The sequence below is a fragment of the Melitaea cinxia genome, chromosome 4, assembly GCF_905220565.1.
Source record: "Melitaea cinxia chromosome 4, ilMelCinx1.1, whole genome shotgun sequence".
NCBI lineage: Eukaryota > Metazoa > Arthropoda > Insecta > Lepidoptera > Nymphalidae > Melitaea > Melitaea cinxia.
The window spans coordinates 6,216,989-6,229,095 of record NC_059397.1 but is presented as its reverse complement, the minus strand read 5'-3'; positions in this window follow the sequence as shown (position 1 = coordinate 6,229,095).

The following is a 12,107-nucleotide window of genomic DNA, read 5'->3' as shown; positions in this document are numbered from 1 at the left end:
AGTGGTTAAACATCAGCACCTTTCTCTTCCCCCCAGACTTGTCTGGAAAGGTCTCCCTCAGGGCTCAGTCCTTAGTCCTCTACTCTACAGTATATACTCACATGATCTCGAACTGTCTGTGAATAGTTTCTGCAATATTCTGCAATATGCGGATGATATTGTGTTATATCAAATGTCAAATTCCGTGGATGATTTAACTTTTCGACTTAATTCTGCTTTAAATTATCTGGACCAATGGCTTTCGGATCATGGCTTGTCTTTGTCGATCCCTAAGAGTCATGCGGTGGTGTTCACTAGGAAAAGAAATATCCCTTCTTTGGACTTGTCATTGGGGGGTCAACACATTCACCTCGCGACTAAGGCCAAATTTTTAGGTGTAGTACTCGATCACAGACTGAATGGATTTTCTCATACAGAACATGTCATTAAAAAATGTGAGAAAAATATTAACGCCCTTAGAGCCGTTTCGGGTGTTTGGTGGGGAGCACATCCTTACACTCTAAAACTCGTTTATAACGCGATAGTCCGTAGTCACTTGGACTACGCCATGTTTATTTTTGACCCTCTCAATAAAACTATTTCTGATAAATTGAACAAAATTCAGTACAAGTGCCTGAGAATAATCCTAGGTGCCATGAAATCTACACCTACAAACGCCTTACAGGTAGAGTGTGTTGAGCCCCCTTTGCAGTTCCGGAGAAGATTTTTATGCGATCGTTTTATCGCAAAATCGCTACAATTGTCATCCCATCCCCTCATATCCCGTCTTAACGAACTATCCCATCTCTGTTCCAATGTCAGAACCTCATCTTGCCTGCTAGACAGTTTTCTTGAATTTACAAAATAAACCTCGGTTATTATTCCCTTCCTAGACTAAGTAGGTTCTACAGAGAATTTACAGTTAAAAACTAGTCGTTAGACATCTTTGCAGATAACCTAGCTATATTTAAGAAAAACTATTAAAATCATTTGACTACTCAATCCAAAAGCTATGTAGAAATAATATTAATTAATAATAGTATTAGTTATTTAGTTATTTATTTTGTATGTATTTTTTGTTTAAATCCCGAATTTTCAATTTTTTTTGAATAGGCAGACGACTTAATCATCTAAAGCGCATGCTGTAACTACCTTTAAGAGGAATTATATGTATATATTTAATACCTTGCCATATAACTGATTGTATTTTTTTTAAACATGCAATTCTGTTGGTGGTTCTTATTAAATAAATAAATAAATACCCTTTGTTACAACCGGGTCCTTATATAAGTTGAGTTAAATCAGCAACACATCATTAATATCGGTTTTACAAAAATCGAAAAACTAAAACAATAATAAAATAGCTATATATATATATATATATATATATATATATATATATATATATATAGTTATTTTACACATTCTTATAGTTTTTGGCTGTTGCATTTAATAAACATTATTTTATAATTACTAGCTCACTCGGCAAACGTTGTCTTGCCGCTAAACGCTATTTAAAAATAGGGGTTAGTGGTAGAAGAGTGAAAATTTAGGTTTGTATGTATTTTTCAACGCCAAATCATAATAAAATAAAAAATAAATAATTAATCTAAAATTTAAAAAAAATAGGGGTGGACTAACCTTAACATTTAGGGGGATGAAAAATAGATGTTGTTAGATTCTCAGCCCTACCCAATATGCACACAAAATCAAGAATCAAGAATCGGTCAAGCCGTTTCGGAGGAGTTTAACTACAAACACCGCGACACGAGAATTTTATATATTAGATGAATTGAGTCACTTATTCATTTACGAGCTTAAACTATTTGACATAGTATGGCATTTGGCAACGTTTAATAATTCATTTAAACATTAATTACATAAGATTTTTTTTAAATGTGAGTCCTAAGGGTGTTTTCACTTTTCAATTTGATAAGAAAGTTTCTATGAAAGTCTCTAATTTTTAAAGATTGATGCTTGAAAGGTAATCCGTAGGGTTCTATAATTAAATACGACAGAAATGGAAGTTTTACATCTGTTTTGAAATTTGTTTAAAGCAGAAGTGTGAAGTTTGCATTTTTGAGACTATGTTTAAAATTAATTTCAGAGTAATTGTTTGGCGAATTTTCGCAAACTCAATTTTACATATAAAATCAGTGAAAAAATATTTGTAAAAAATTCTGTCATTTCTCACATAATTTATATTACAACGATAGTGAGGTTGATAGTTCAAAGTTAATTTTGTGACAATTTTAGATAATTCACTTAAAATATTTTTATACTGAATTTAAAATTGTTTAGTATTAAAATTCAAAATTGTCAAATCAATCAAAACAAAGAGAAGCTAATAACGACCACATATGGTGCGCATTCGCACACAAAGTTTTTTACATTACCGTATAAAATTAAGTCTTAGTATATTTTTTTAAAATCGAGGTAAAATAACACGCTTCTCACTGTTTTTCTTTATACCGATAAATAACGATTTTTAAAGGACAAACCTGTAACTTACAGGGGGATAGACATAAATTCTTCTTGTTGACTCTCTTGCGTATCTTTGGTTTCCGGTATCATTACTGATTTAAAAATAATAAGTCATAAAAATAAAAAAGTAAAAAAGAAATTATATTATATAACTTACATATCATTTGTAAGTAAGTAGGTCTATATTTTTATAACAAACACATCAAAAAATAGGGTTTTATTATCGACGGATATTCGTTCGATTTATATTGACGGTGGAGTGGAAATATGGAAATACGTGTCATTGTATGCTTGACAGTGAGCAGTAAACGCGGCAAAGTGATAAATTTGTTATGTAACAGTTCAGAATTTGCGACGGTGCAAATCATCCGAAATATTGTATGAGATTGAATTTCGGCTCGGCGGGAAATTACTCACCACGCTGTAGCGGGGTCGGCCGTGTTATGGCTGCAACCCTTCATATTTGTCACGAAATGTTCATGATTAATTTCAGCCATTTTTCACCTCTATTTCTCCATATCATTTATCTATGACGTTGATATTTAGATTTCGGGTGACAATCTATTTAGTTACGAAACAAAAATATATCTTAAGGTATTCTCGCTATTCTTATTCGATATAGAAAATATTTAGACACTCAAAATACACAATAAAATTATAATCAGTATATGTCAGTACAAAAGATATTAGAAAGAACAATCTGATAGCGACTATTACTGTGGGTAGAAATCCGATATTCCGTAGCCTCACTATGGTTCTTCAATAAGGAGTTTACTCTTTAAAAATCGATTTTCATATAAGACCCCCGGTATAAAAAAATATGAGCAGTAAAATCTATTGAACGAATGTCCTCGTTACATTTGTCGTAACGACGTTTTCTAATAACGCCATCTTACATAGATAGATGGCGCTATTTGATTCATTTATTTACCATTTGATATGGTATTAATCTTGTTCTTAGACAAGTAAGTCTTTTTGGTGCCTATTTAGACAGTTGATCTGAAGAATTAAACTGCAGTCGTGCGTCGGAGCTGACACAAGCAGTTTTTTTGTGTGCTGTATGAAATGTTCATTGTTCAAGTTGTTCCATAATTTTAACAAAACTATTAATACTTGATATTATGTAACGTAAAAGTATTTTTAAAATATATAAAAATCCACAATTGAATTAAGGCCTGTAACATTAGTGACCATGGTTGCTGTAAAGTATCCGAAACATCGGACATCTAAAAAAATAAACCGCGATAAAATCCAAAAAAATTGTTTCATTATAATAGCAAAATATCTATACTGTCACACAAATTCATTTTAAAATTAATGAAAATTTAAAGCCAGCTGACAAAACGCTGTGAACAAAATTAATCAGATTAGAGAACCGTTGATTACAATATTCCATTTCGATTCACTAAAACCTGAATATACCTACATCATTCTATGCTCAACTAATATAATTTTGTTATCGAAAATTTAGCAGTGTTTCAACATTAGCGATAAAACAATAGCATTAAATTTAAATTCAGCTGTTAAATTTTAACTCATAGTAACACGTTGTCCCTCTTAATAGTATTATCATGCATAGTAAATACAACAATTACAATATATTAGGAATTGAGTTATTTTATGAATTGTTCTAAAAGCTTTGTCTAATGATTTCTATTGTGTATATTAATTTGTCGATTTTGATAGGCTCGACCGTAGCAACGAGAGGAGCTAAGCTAGAAGTAAAAGTCGTTATTGAAATTATATTTTTTTATATTTGTAGAATAATATTGTATCCTTTTTTAATATGAAAAAAGGAATGTTACAGGTTGAATTAATCAATAATCATATTAGGAGTTTCATTTTTTTTTTCTCGTCGCTTCGGTAGAGCTGACAGCGGATCTTCTTTTCTTAAACTATATAGAGTACAGTTTGCTCTACGATTATTATAAGATATTTTATGATTTTTCTGAGCTTTTACTCACTGTAATCACGTTACCGTCTTATATTGCGTTAATACTTTTTTTTACTTATGCGATAATAAGGTGAAAATTGAGATAAATGTATTTCTAATTCTATAATTTCCATTATTTGTTTTTTCAAAAAAAAAAAAAAAAAAACTACACTTTATTATACATATCCATTCGAAAGTATGCAAAAAAAATTGTAACAAAATTTAGTTTGTTCAAGTGCACGCTTCTGACTTGATAATTTGTTTAATTTTATCAAAAAATGAACCCTAAGATTGTAATACAAATAATTCCGATGAAAAATTCCTTTTTCTTATTAAGAAAAAAAAAAACAGTAAATATTAAAATTAGAAGAAAAATAAATATGATTAATATGAATACCCTTTTATTCCATAATTTGATTTTTGAAAAATTATTATATCATATATATACGTAATATGATACAAAAAAACTAATTCGAACACCTTTTACGCACATTTTACTTTTAGATAAATTTTAAATTTTCTGATGATAAATCTGATTTTTAAATACACACATTTAATACAGTAATAAACTTTCCGGAACAGCTCTCTGTGAGAGAGGTCCAGAGAACTTTTTTGATCATTTCAGCAACCTTATCAATGATGCATTATTGTAGGTAATGGCCTTATATAATAATTAACATTATACCTGTTTAGATTGAATCCAATTGCTCCAATTAAATCGAACTCAATTATGTAATTTAGGATGCGAGATTGGTCGCCGGGAACACTGTCGTATTTGGCACTGTCAGCATTGAATTCACATAAATAGTGTTCGTAATTCCCATTGGAAATTGCTTTTACACAATTAAAGGAAAGCGTTTTAAAGATAACTTAATTGGAATTTATTTTGACCTGGTTTCATTTCCCTTAACATTGTAATTGCATTAAATGCATGGATGAGTGAGTTTCTCGTCAGAGTTAGAAAGCTTTTGGAATATTAAAGTATTTCCTTGAATAACGTTAATAAGTTTTCAGAATTTCAATTTATTAGACATGCCGCGACGTTGATTTTAATAATATTCCGAATATAAATTACAATATAGGTTACATTTACCAATAATAATTGATTTCGAATTATCAATATTTTAACCTCTTATGTAATTTATAAGAAAACAGTCTGTTGAAATAAATTTTTTCTTTAAATTATACGTATTTCATTATTAACATATTTTTCTAAAAAGAATCCCAAAAAAAATATATCAAGTCTCAACATAGTTCACATAAAATATCCTTTACTATTTTTAATACGAAACCTCAAAAATGAAGAAGTAAATGCAAAATACCAGCGATCCAACAATGCAAGTTGGAAAGTAGATTGAATTTGACCAATGCACTCAGGGAGGCGGAGAATTTACTGAGATGTGGCATGCATACCGGAGTCCTTGTGGTAAACTACCCACTGATACAGAATAAATATCCTCGACTCCACGCTACGGACGTTTACTGAATCGAAATCAGTGCAAAAGCATGTCCTCTTAATCGCAACTTAACTTTTAAATCTGTCCTTTTATAATGGGGCTGAAGGTTTTTTTCTAGGCGTGAAAAACAAAAAAAAAATATCAGTTGATTTGTGTTTTTTTCTTTAAGGTAAACAAAGTTTTAGTAACAACTTTTTTAAAAGTAATACAGATAAAATCAACAATGTGCAATAAATCTAACAAATATCGAACTTCAAAGTCCTGTAAATAATAAAAATAAGATATTTTGACTTTGATCTTTTTGTGTCTATTCTTAAGGCGAGTTGCAAGTTCTTTATTCTTTTAAATGATTAAACTAACAATATTTTTAAAATTGAGAGGGTTCGCTAAATACTCGCGTTTTTTATTACTACTAACCTCGATATTTATCTATGTTGATGAACAAGTAAATTACATAACTTGATCGAATTGATTATAATTTTTATAATTTTCAAACTAAATGAATATGAATACTTAAATCTTGCAACAAGCTTTTATAAAATGTAAATTGTATAATAACGTCATATGTTGATAGTAAAAGTTTAAAGGAATAAATTTTTTGTTTAGACCATTTTATAAAGTAATATGTAGGTACATATTATCCTGTATATAAAGAAAAAGTAACGAAAAGAAATAAAAAACATGACAGGTTGAAATGGCAACTATTTTAACACTAGTCATACCATTTAAACTTTAAATCTGAAAGGGACCTGTCACTTCCGTTAGCCGAACAATTTAGTAGACGGACGTTTTCCATTCGGAAACGAGCTGGTTCAATTTAAGACTATAGACTCAAAATTAATGAACGAAAACCTTTTCTTTTTTATAAGATAGATTTATTTTCTTCTGAAAGAGTATTGCATAGAACAGTAGTCATTTATTTTAAAAAAAATCCATAAATTTAAAGGCTGCAGTCCGCTTAACCCGTATGTAAAATTTGAAGATAGCGTAGCCACTATACCTGTTAAAATAAAGTTAGTCTTTAACTTGTAGCATAACAGAGTCAGTAAAAGTTATGACTACTAGTTGGTGTAAACTTATAACAAAATGAAGAGCAGCGCGGCAATTGATAACAGTATTACTAGCGCTGCAATCCTACAACTTCCATCTTCTAACATATATTGTGTTGAGTCTAACTGATTAGTACGACATCAATGTATCATTTAGGATATTATAAGTTTCTGTTCAAGTCTCACATTTAGCATGAGATTAATAAAGCATATATTATCCAGAAGTGGACTGTAATAGGTTGAAATGTAGCTAAAACACAAATGCCAAAAAATATTTATTAAATCGTAAGATGTACACACTTCAATAATATAATAATAATAAATATTTTTTATTAAAGTGACCAGTGACTCATTTTGGTTAGTTAAAAATATTTCTTACATACTATGTTAGTTTAGTTATTACAATTTTTTTTAAATAAATAAATGTTACAGAACACATGAATCACCGTTGCACCGTTCCATTTGCAACGGCACAGCAATGATTCATGTATATGCAATCCAGTCTACTGGATATCATGCCCAGAATTCCGTTGGCACTACCCCGCACTCTACGCACCAGAGACCCACATCTTTTTCTTATGAGAGCGTAAAAACAATCAACACGCGCTTCTGCGAACATCCCTGAGGCGCTGCAGTATCGAGGTAGCCCCAACAACACCCTGAACGCGTTATTGTATTGAACGTGGAGAGCACTATAAGATTTTTGAGTATATCTCGCCCATAGGCTGCACGTGTAAAAAGATGTACAATATGCTTTAAATAATGTTATCTTAACATTGGGTGAACTACGTGCAAACCTACGAGCAAGCATACTCGCTCTCACCGACAATGCTCTCCGCTGTCGTTCAATGTCAGCATCATCTTTGAGATCGGAAGACAGTTAGTGTCCGAGATATTTAAAATTATCCACTCTATCTAGGATACAATCATTTAGAAATACCGGTGGTAGTTCCTTCGTACACTTGCCTCGGACGTTAAACACCATTATTTGGCTCTTTTTTACATTATAAATTAAGCCGTGTGACTTAGCATACGACTCACATACTGACAATAATTTTCTTATGCCACAGACGGACGCACTCAGCAGCACCATATCGTCAGCGTAGCTAATGTTGTTCACACATACACCATCTATGTAACAGCCAACTCTGGTACTGCTGAGCTCCGCTATTAATTCATTTATATAGATGTTAAAAAGCGTTGGCGAAGTCAAACCCCCTTGTCTCACGCCACACTCCAGGCCATACGGTCGCCACAACGCTCCTTCCTATCGTACATTATTGACCTGGTTCCCATACCAATACTTAAGAATGTTAATGAGATCTACAGGTAACCCGCTCTTCTGTAGTTTCTTCCATAAAATATTGTATGAGACCAGGTCGAAAGCCTTGGAGAGATCAAGGAAGCAAGCAACAACTGGCGTTTCCCTCTCTACGTAGTAGGTGACAGCACTCTTAAGACACAGCACTGCGGTTTCTGTTGATAAACCCGGCTTAAAACCAAACTGATTGTCGTGCTGTTGGACGTACACGTTAAGCTGTGTATTAAGAATGCTGTCAAATACTTTCGAAATTACAGTTGCTAACGAAATGGGCCTATAGTTATTCTTATCAGCGTTGTCGCCCGTTTTATTTTTGATTATAGGAACCACCACCGTACGCATCATATCATCCGGCATATAACTATGATTTAAACATAAGTTAAATAACATACATAAAACACGGGGTAAGTGAGGACCAGCCGACTGCAAATGTTCAATGCTAAGACCATCGTGACCAGGTGACTTACCTCTGGTCATTGACATTATATTTTCAGCAATACTTTTAGTTGTTATTTTTGTCAACCTGTTCACTCCGGTCCCACCATCCCACACATGACTCGACCGACCAAGTGGTGACTTTACAGAAAAGTGATCCATGAATAGATTAGCAATCTGTTCAGGATAAGTCAAACCGCTGATGCTCACAGGGATACCCGGCTTTGGTTGCAATCTGTTAGTATGCTTCCAAAAGGATCGAAATTCTTTTTAGTATGATGAGATGCTAATATATCCATTTTAATTTGTTCCGCGTGATCTTGGCACCATTTTAAACGCGATTTAAATTTTCTTTTAGCCTCACGCATTATTTGATAACAATAACCGTTTTTCGGTCTTCCTTGCAACGACCATAGCTCAAACTTAAGCCTGGCATCCGCGCGAGCAGCAGCGACATGTTTATTCCTTCAGCCTATCGCAGTCAACTTTTGGACGTAAGCCTCTCCAAGTTTGCGCCAAATGTCTCGGCTCCCCAAAATCTCCATCCATCCTCCACCGGTTGTCAAAATAACCGGAAATAGTGGAGCTGCCGGGAACTAAGAGCTGAAATTTTTGGCGCGTACTCATGAGTTTTGCCCACAATCACCACGCTGGGTAGGTGGGTTTGTGACCGCAATGCTGGTTTTATCGCGCAGAAGATGCTGCTGCTCATCTTTGGTTTGTACATTTGAAAGCCATTAGGATGTCCATTGGTTTTTGGTGGTAGGATTCGACAATGGTCAGCTTGACCATTTCTAAGATGGTAAAGAAACTTTGGTATCCCTTAGTCGCCTTTTACGACACCCACGGGAGAGAGGGCGTGGCTATATTCTAAACTGCCGTAACTACAACGCAGAAAATAATATAATTACATGAGATTTGTTCTTTTCCATGACTTAATACTATTTGTTGGAAAATACTCTCACTATCAGGCAAAGTTTGTAAATTATTTCTTTTTTGTGGTTATTTTGCTATACCAATACCAATTTTAAGATAAATTAAAGCTGTCTCAACATTATCGCGATTTACAAATCTTTACTAATACCCAACCTTAAACTTAAACATTTAACTATCATTTTTTTAATAAAAATATATTTTGAGAGAGAATTAAAAGAATAACGTAAATGAAGTAAAATTTGAGATATCTTGATGAAAATTGATGATTTGACCACTACATCCAAAGTAAGACGATACACTGTAATAACAGGGTAAAGCTAGAGCAATTAATAATCGTTCATTAAACGATGTTATTATTTTTAAAACACCAGGTTCTGGTACAGAAATCTTTATTGTCTTTAGAAAATAGGGCTAGTCTTTAGACTAAGACTCGTCGAATTCATTTTGTAACGAAATTATGCAAATAAACGGTCAAATTTTGAAGTTAGATTGGTTAGGGTTTTTTTTTTATATACATAGATAGGCTGGCGTTTGACCGCTATTTCACCAGATGGAGCACGCTTACCTAGAAGTAACCTATTCACTCGCGACTTAAAGATCCCCAGGTCCATAGCTTTCGGGAAACACAGACGCTGGTAGAGAGTTAGGGTTATTTTTTTTGTAACTAAATTATGCCGATAAACGGTCCAATTTTGAGCTAAATATTAACCTAACCTATCTAGGTTAGGTTAATTTTTTTTATTCGTCGATGACACAAAATGGCTATGTTTTAATTCCAGGTTTTGGTTCATAATAGGCGGTATACTACAAAAATTGAGAATTGCCACGAAGATAACTTTATTCCGCATTACGAGCTTTTTTCTGACATTCGTGTATACGATTAATCAAAGAATATATTGATTAAACATGTTTATGACCAGTTAACGTAAGTCTTTGCAGGATTTTGCCGTAAAAATAATTATTAGGTCAATTAATTTGCAGACATATTTCCAATAATTTATCAGGAATATGAAAATTAAAATCAAATAACGTTTCCCTATGTTTCTACTTACTTATATATATTTATCATGGTTCAATAAAACAGTCTATCCATTTTTTAAACGGTTTTATTTAGCTCACCCCGTTTGTTTTATTTATTTTTTATTATTTATTCTTGGGTCAAATTTAGTAATTCAAATTTCACCCTCTTTCTGTCAACCGATTAATCTGAAATTTTGTATACACTTTGGATTTTGGTGACAATACAATTATGTTTATTCATTATCATTATTAATTCAAGATGGCCGCCGCTACAAAATGGCGGATAATTTATGTTTTATTAATCCCATCAATATGGGTATCAAATGAAAGGGCTCAACAAGCAGAATACAATATACTATAAAAAATTGAAATCCAAGATGGCGGCCGCTACAAAATGGCGGATAACGTAGGTTTTATCAATCCCATCAATATGGGTATCAAATGAAAGGGCTCAACAAGCAGAATACAATATACTATAAAAAATTGAAATACAAGATGGCGGCCGCTACAAAATGTCGGATAACGTAGGTTTTATCGATCCCATCAATATGGGTATCAAATGAAAGTGCTCAACCAGTATAATCAATGTACTATATAAAATTAAAATCCAAGATGGCGGCCTCTACAAAATGGCGGATAACTTAGGTTTTATCAATCCTATCAACATGGGTATCAAATGAAAGGTCTCAACAAGTAGAATACAATTTACTATGCAAAATTGAAATCTAAGCTGGCCGCCGCTACCAAATGTCTGATAACAATTTTTTATCAATCCCACCAATATGGGTATCAAATAAAAGGGCTTGACAAGAAGAATACAGTGCACTATACAACCTCAATATTTAAGATGGGCCTTGCAATAATGAACCACTAAATGAATTAAACAGAATGCGAAATAAAAACTAAAAACTAGAAAATAAAAATAGGTAAAAAAACTTTTTTAGTTAAACGGTTTTATGTTAAACATACATTGCAATGTTTAAGATAAATGTACTAAAAACCAAAAAATAATAAAATAGATACAGTCGTGGGAATTATAAACATATGCATAGACTAGACTAAAATAAAACCGTGGGGCACGTCAATTGTCTACAAATTATCGACTTAATGTGCGATAGAAGAATCGTTTAATTCGTCGTTAAAATAGGCAGTTGGCCCGCAGACGGTGAGGAAATTACTTACTATTTTCTTGCTCACGGAAATTCCAATAGTTATACACTCCATGTAAATAAAAGAGATGTTTCAACTAGTTTATCGTTGGACATTCACACTGCTGGCTGGCGAGGAATCGTTTCACTGCTCGTAGTATATGATAAAAGTACTACTCGCTCACCACTATGAAACCCTAAAACTCGCTTATAATCGATTATAAGCTTGTTTCCACATTCTAGCCCTACTTATCACACGTCCATCGTTGTCGGTTGAACAACTGCCTAATTATAGTGTAACATTACAAAACAAACATTTTAATCAACGATTGTAGACAATTGACG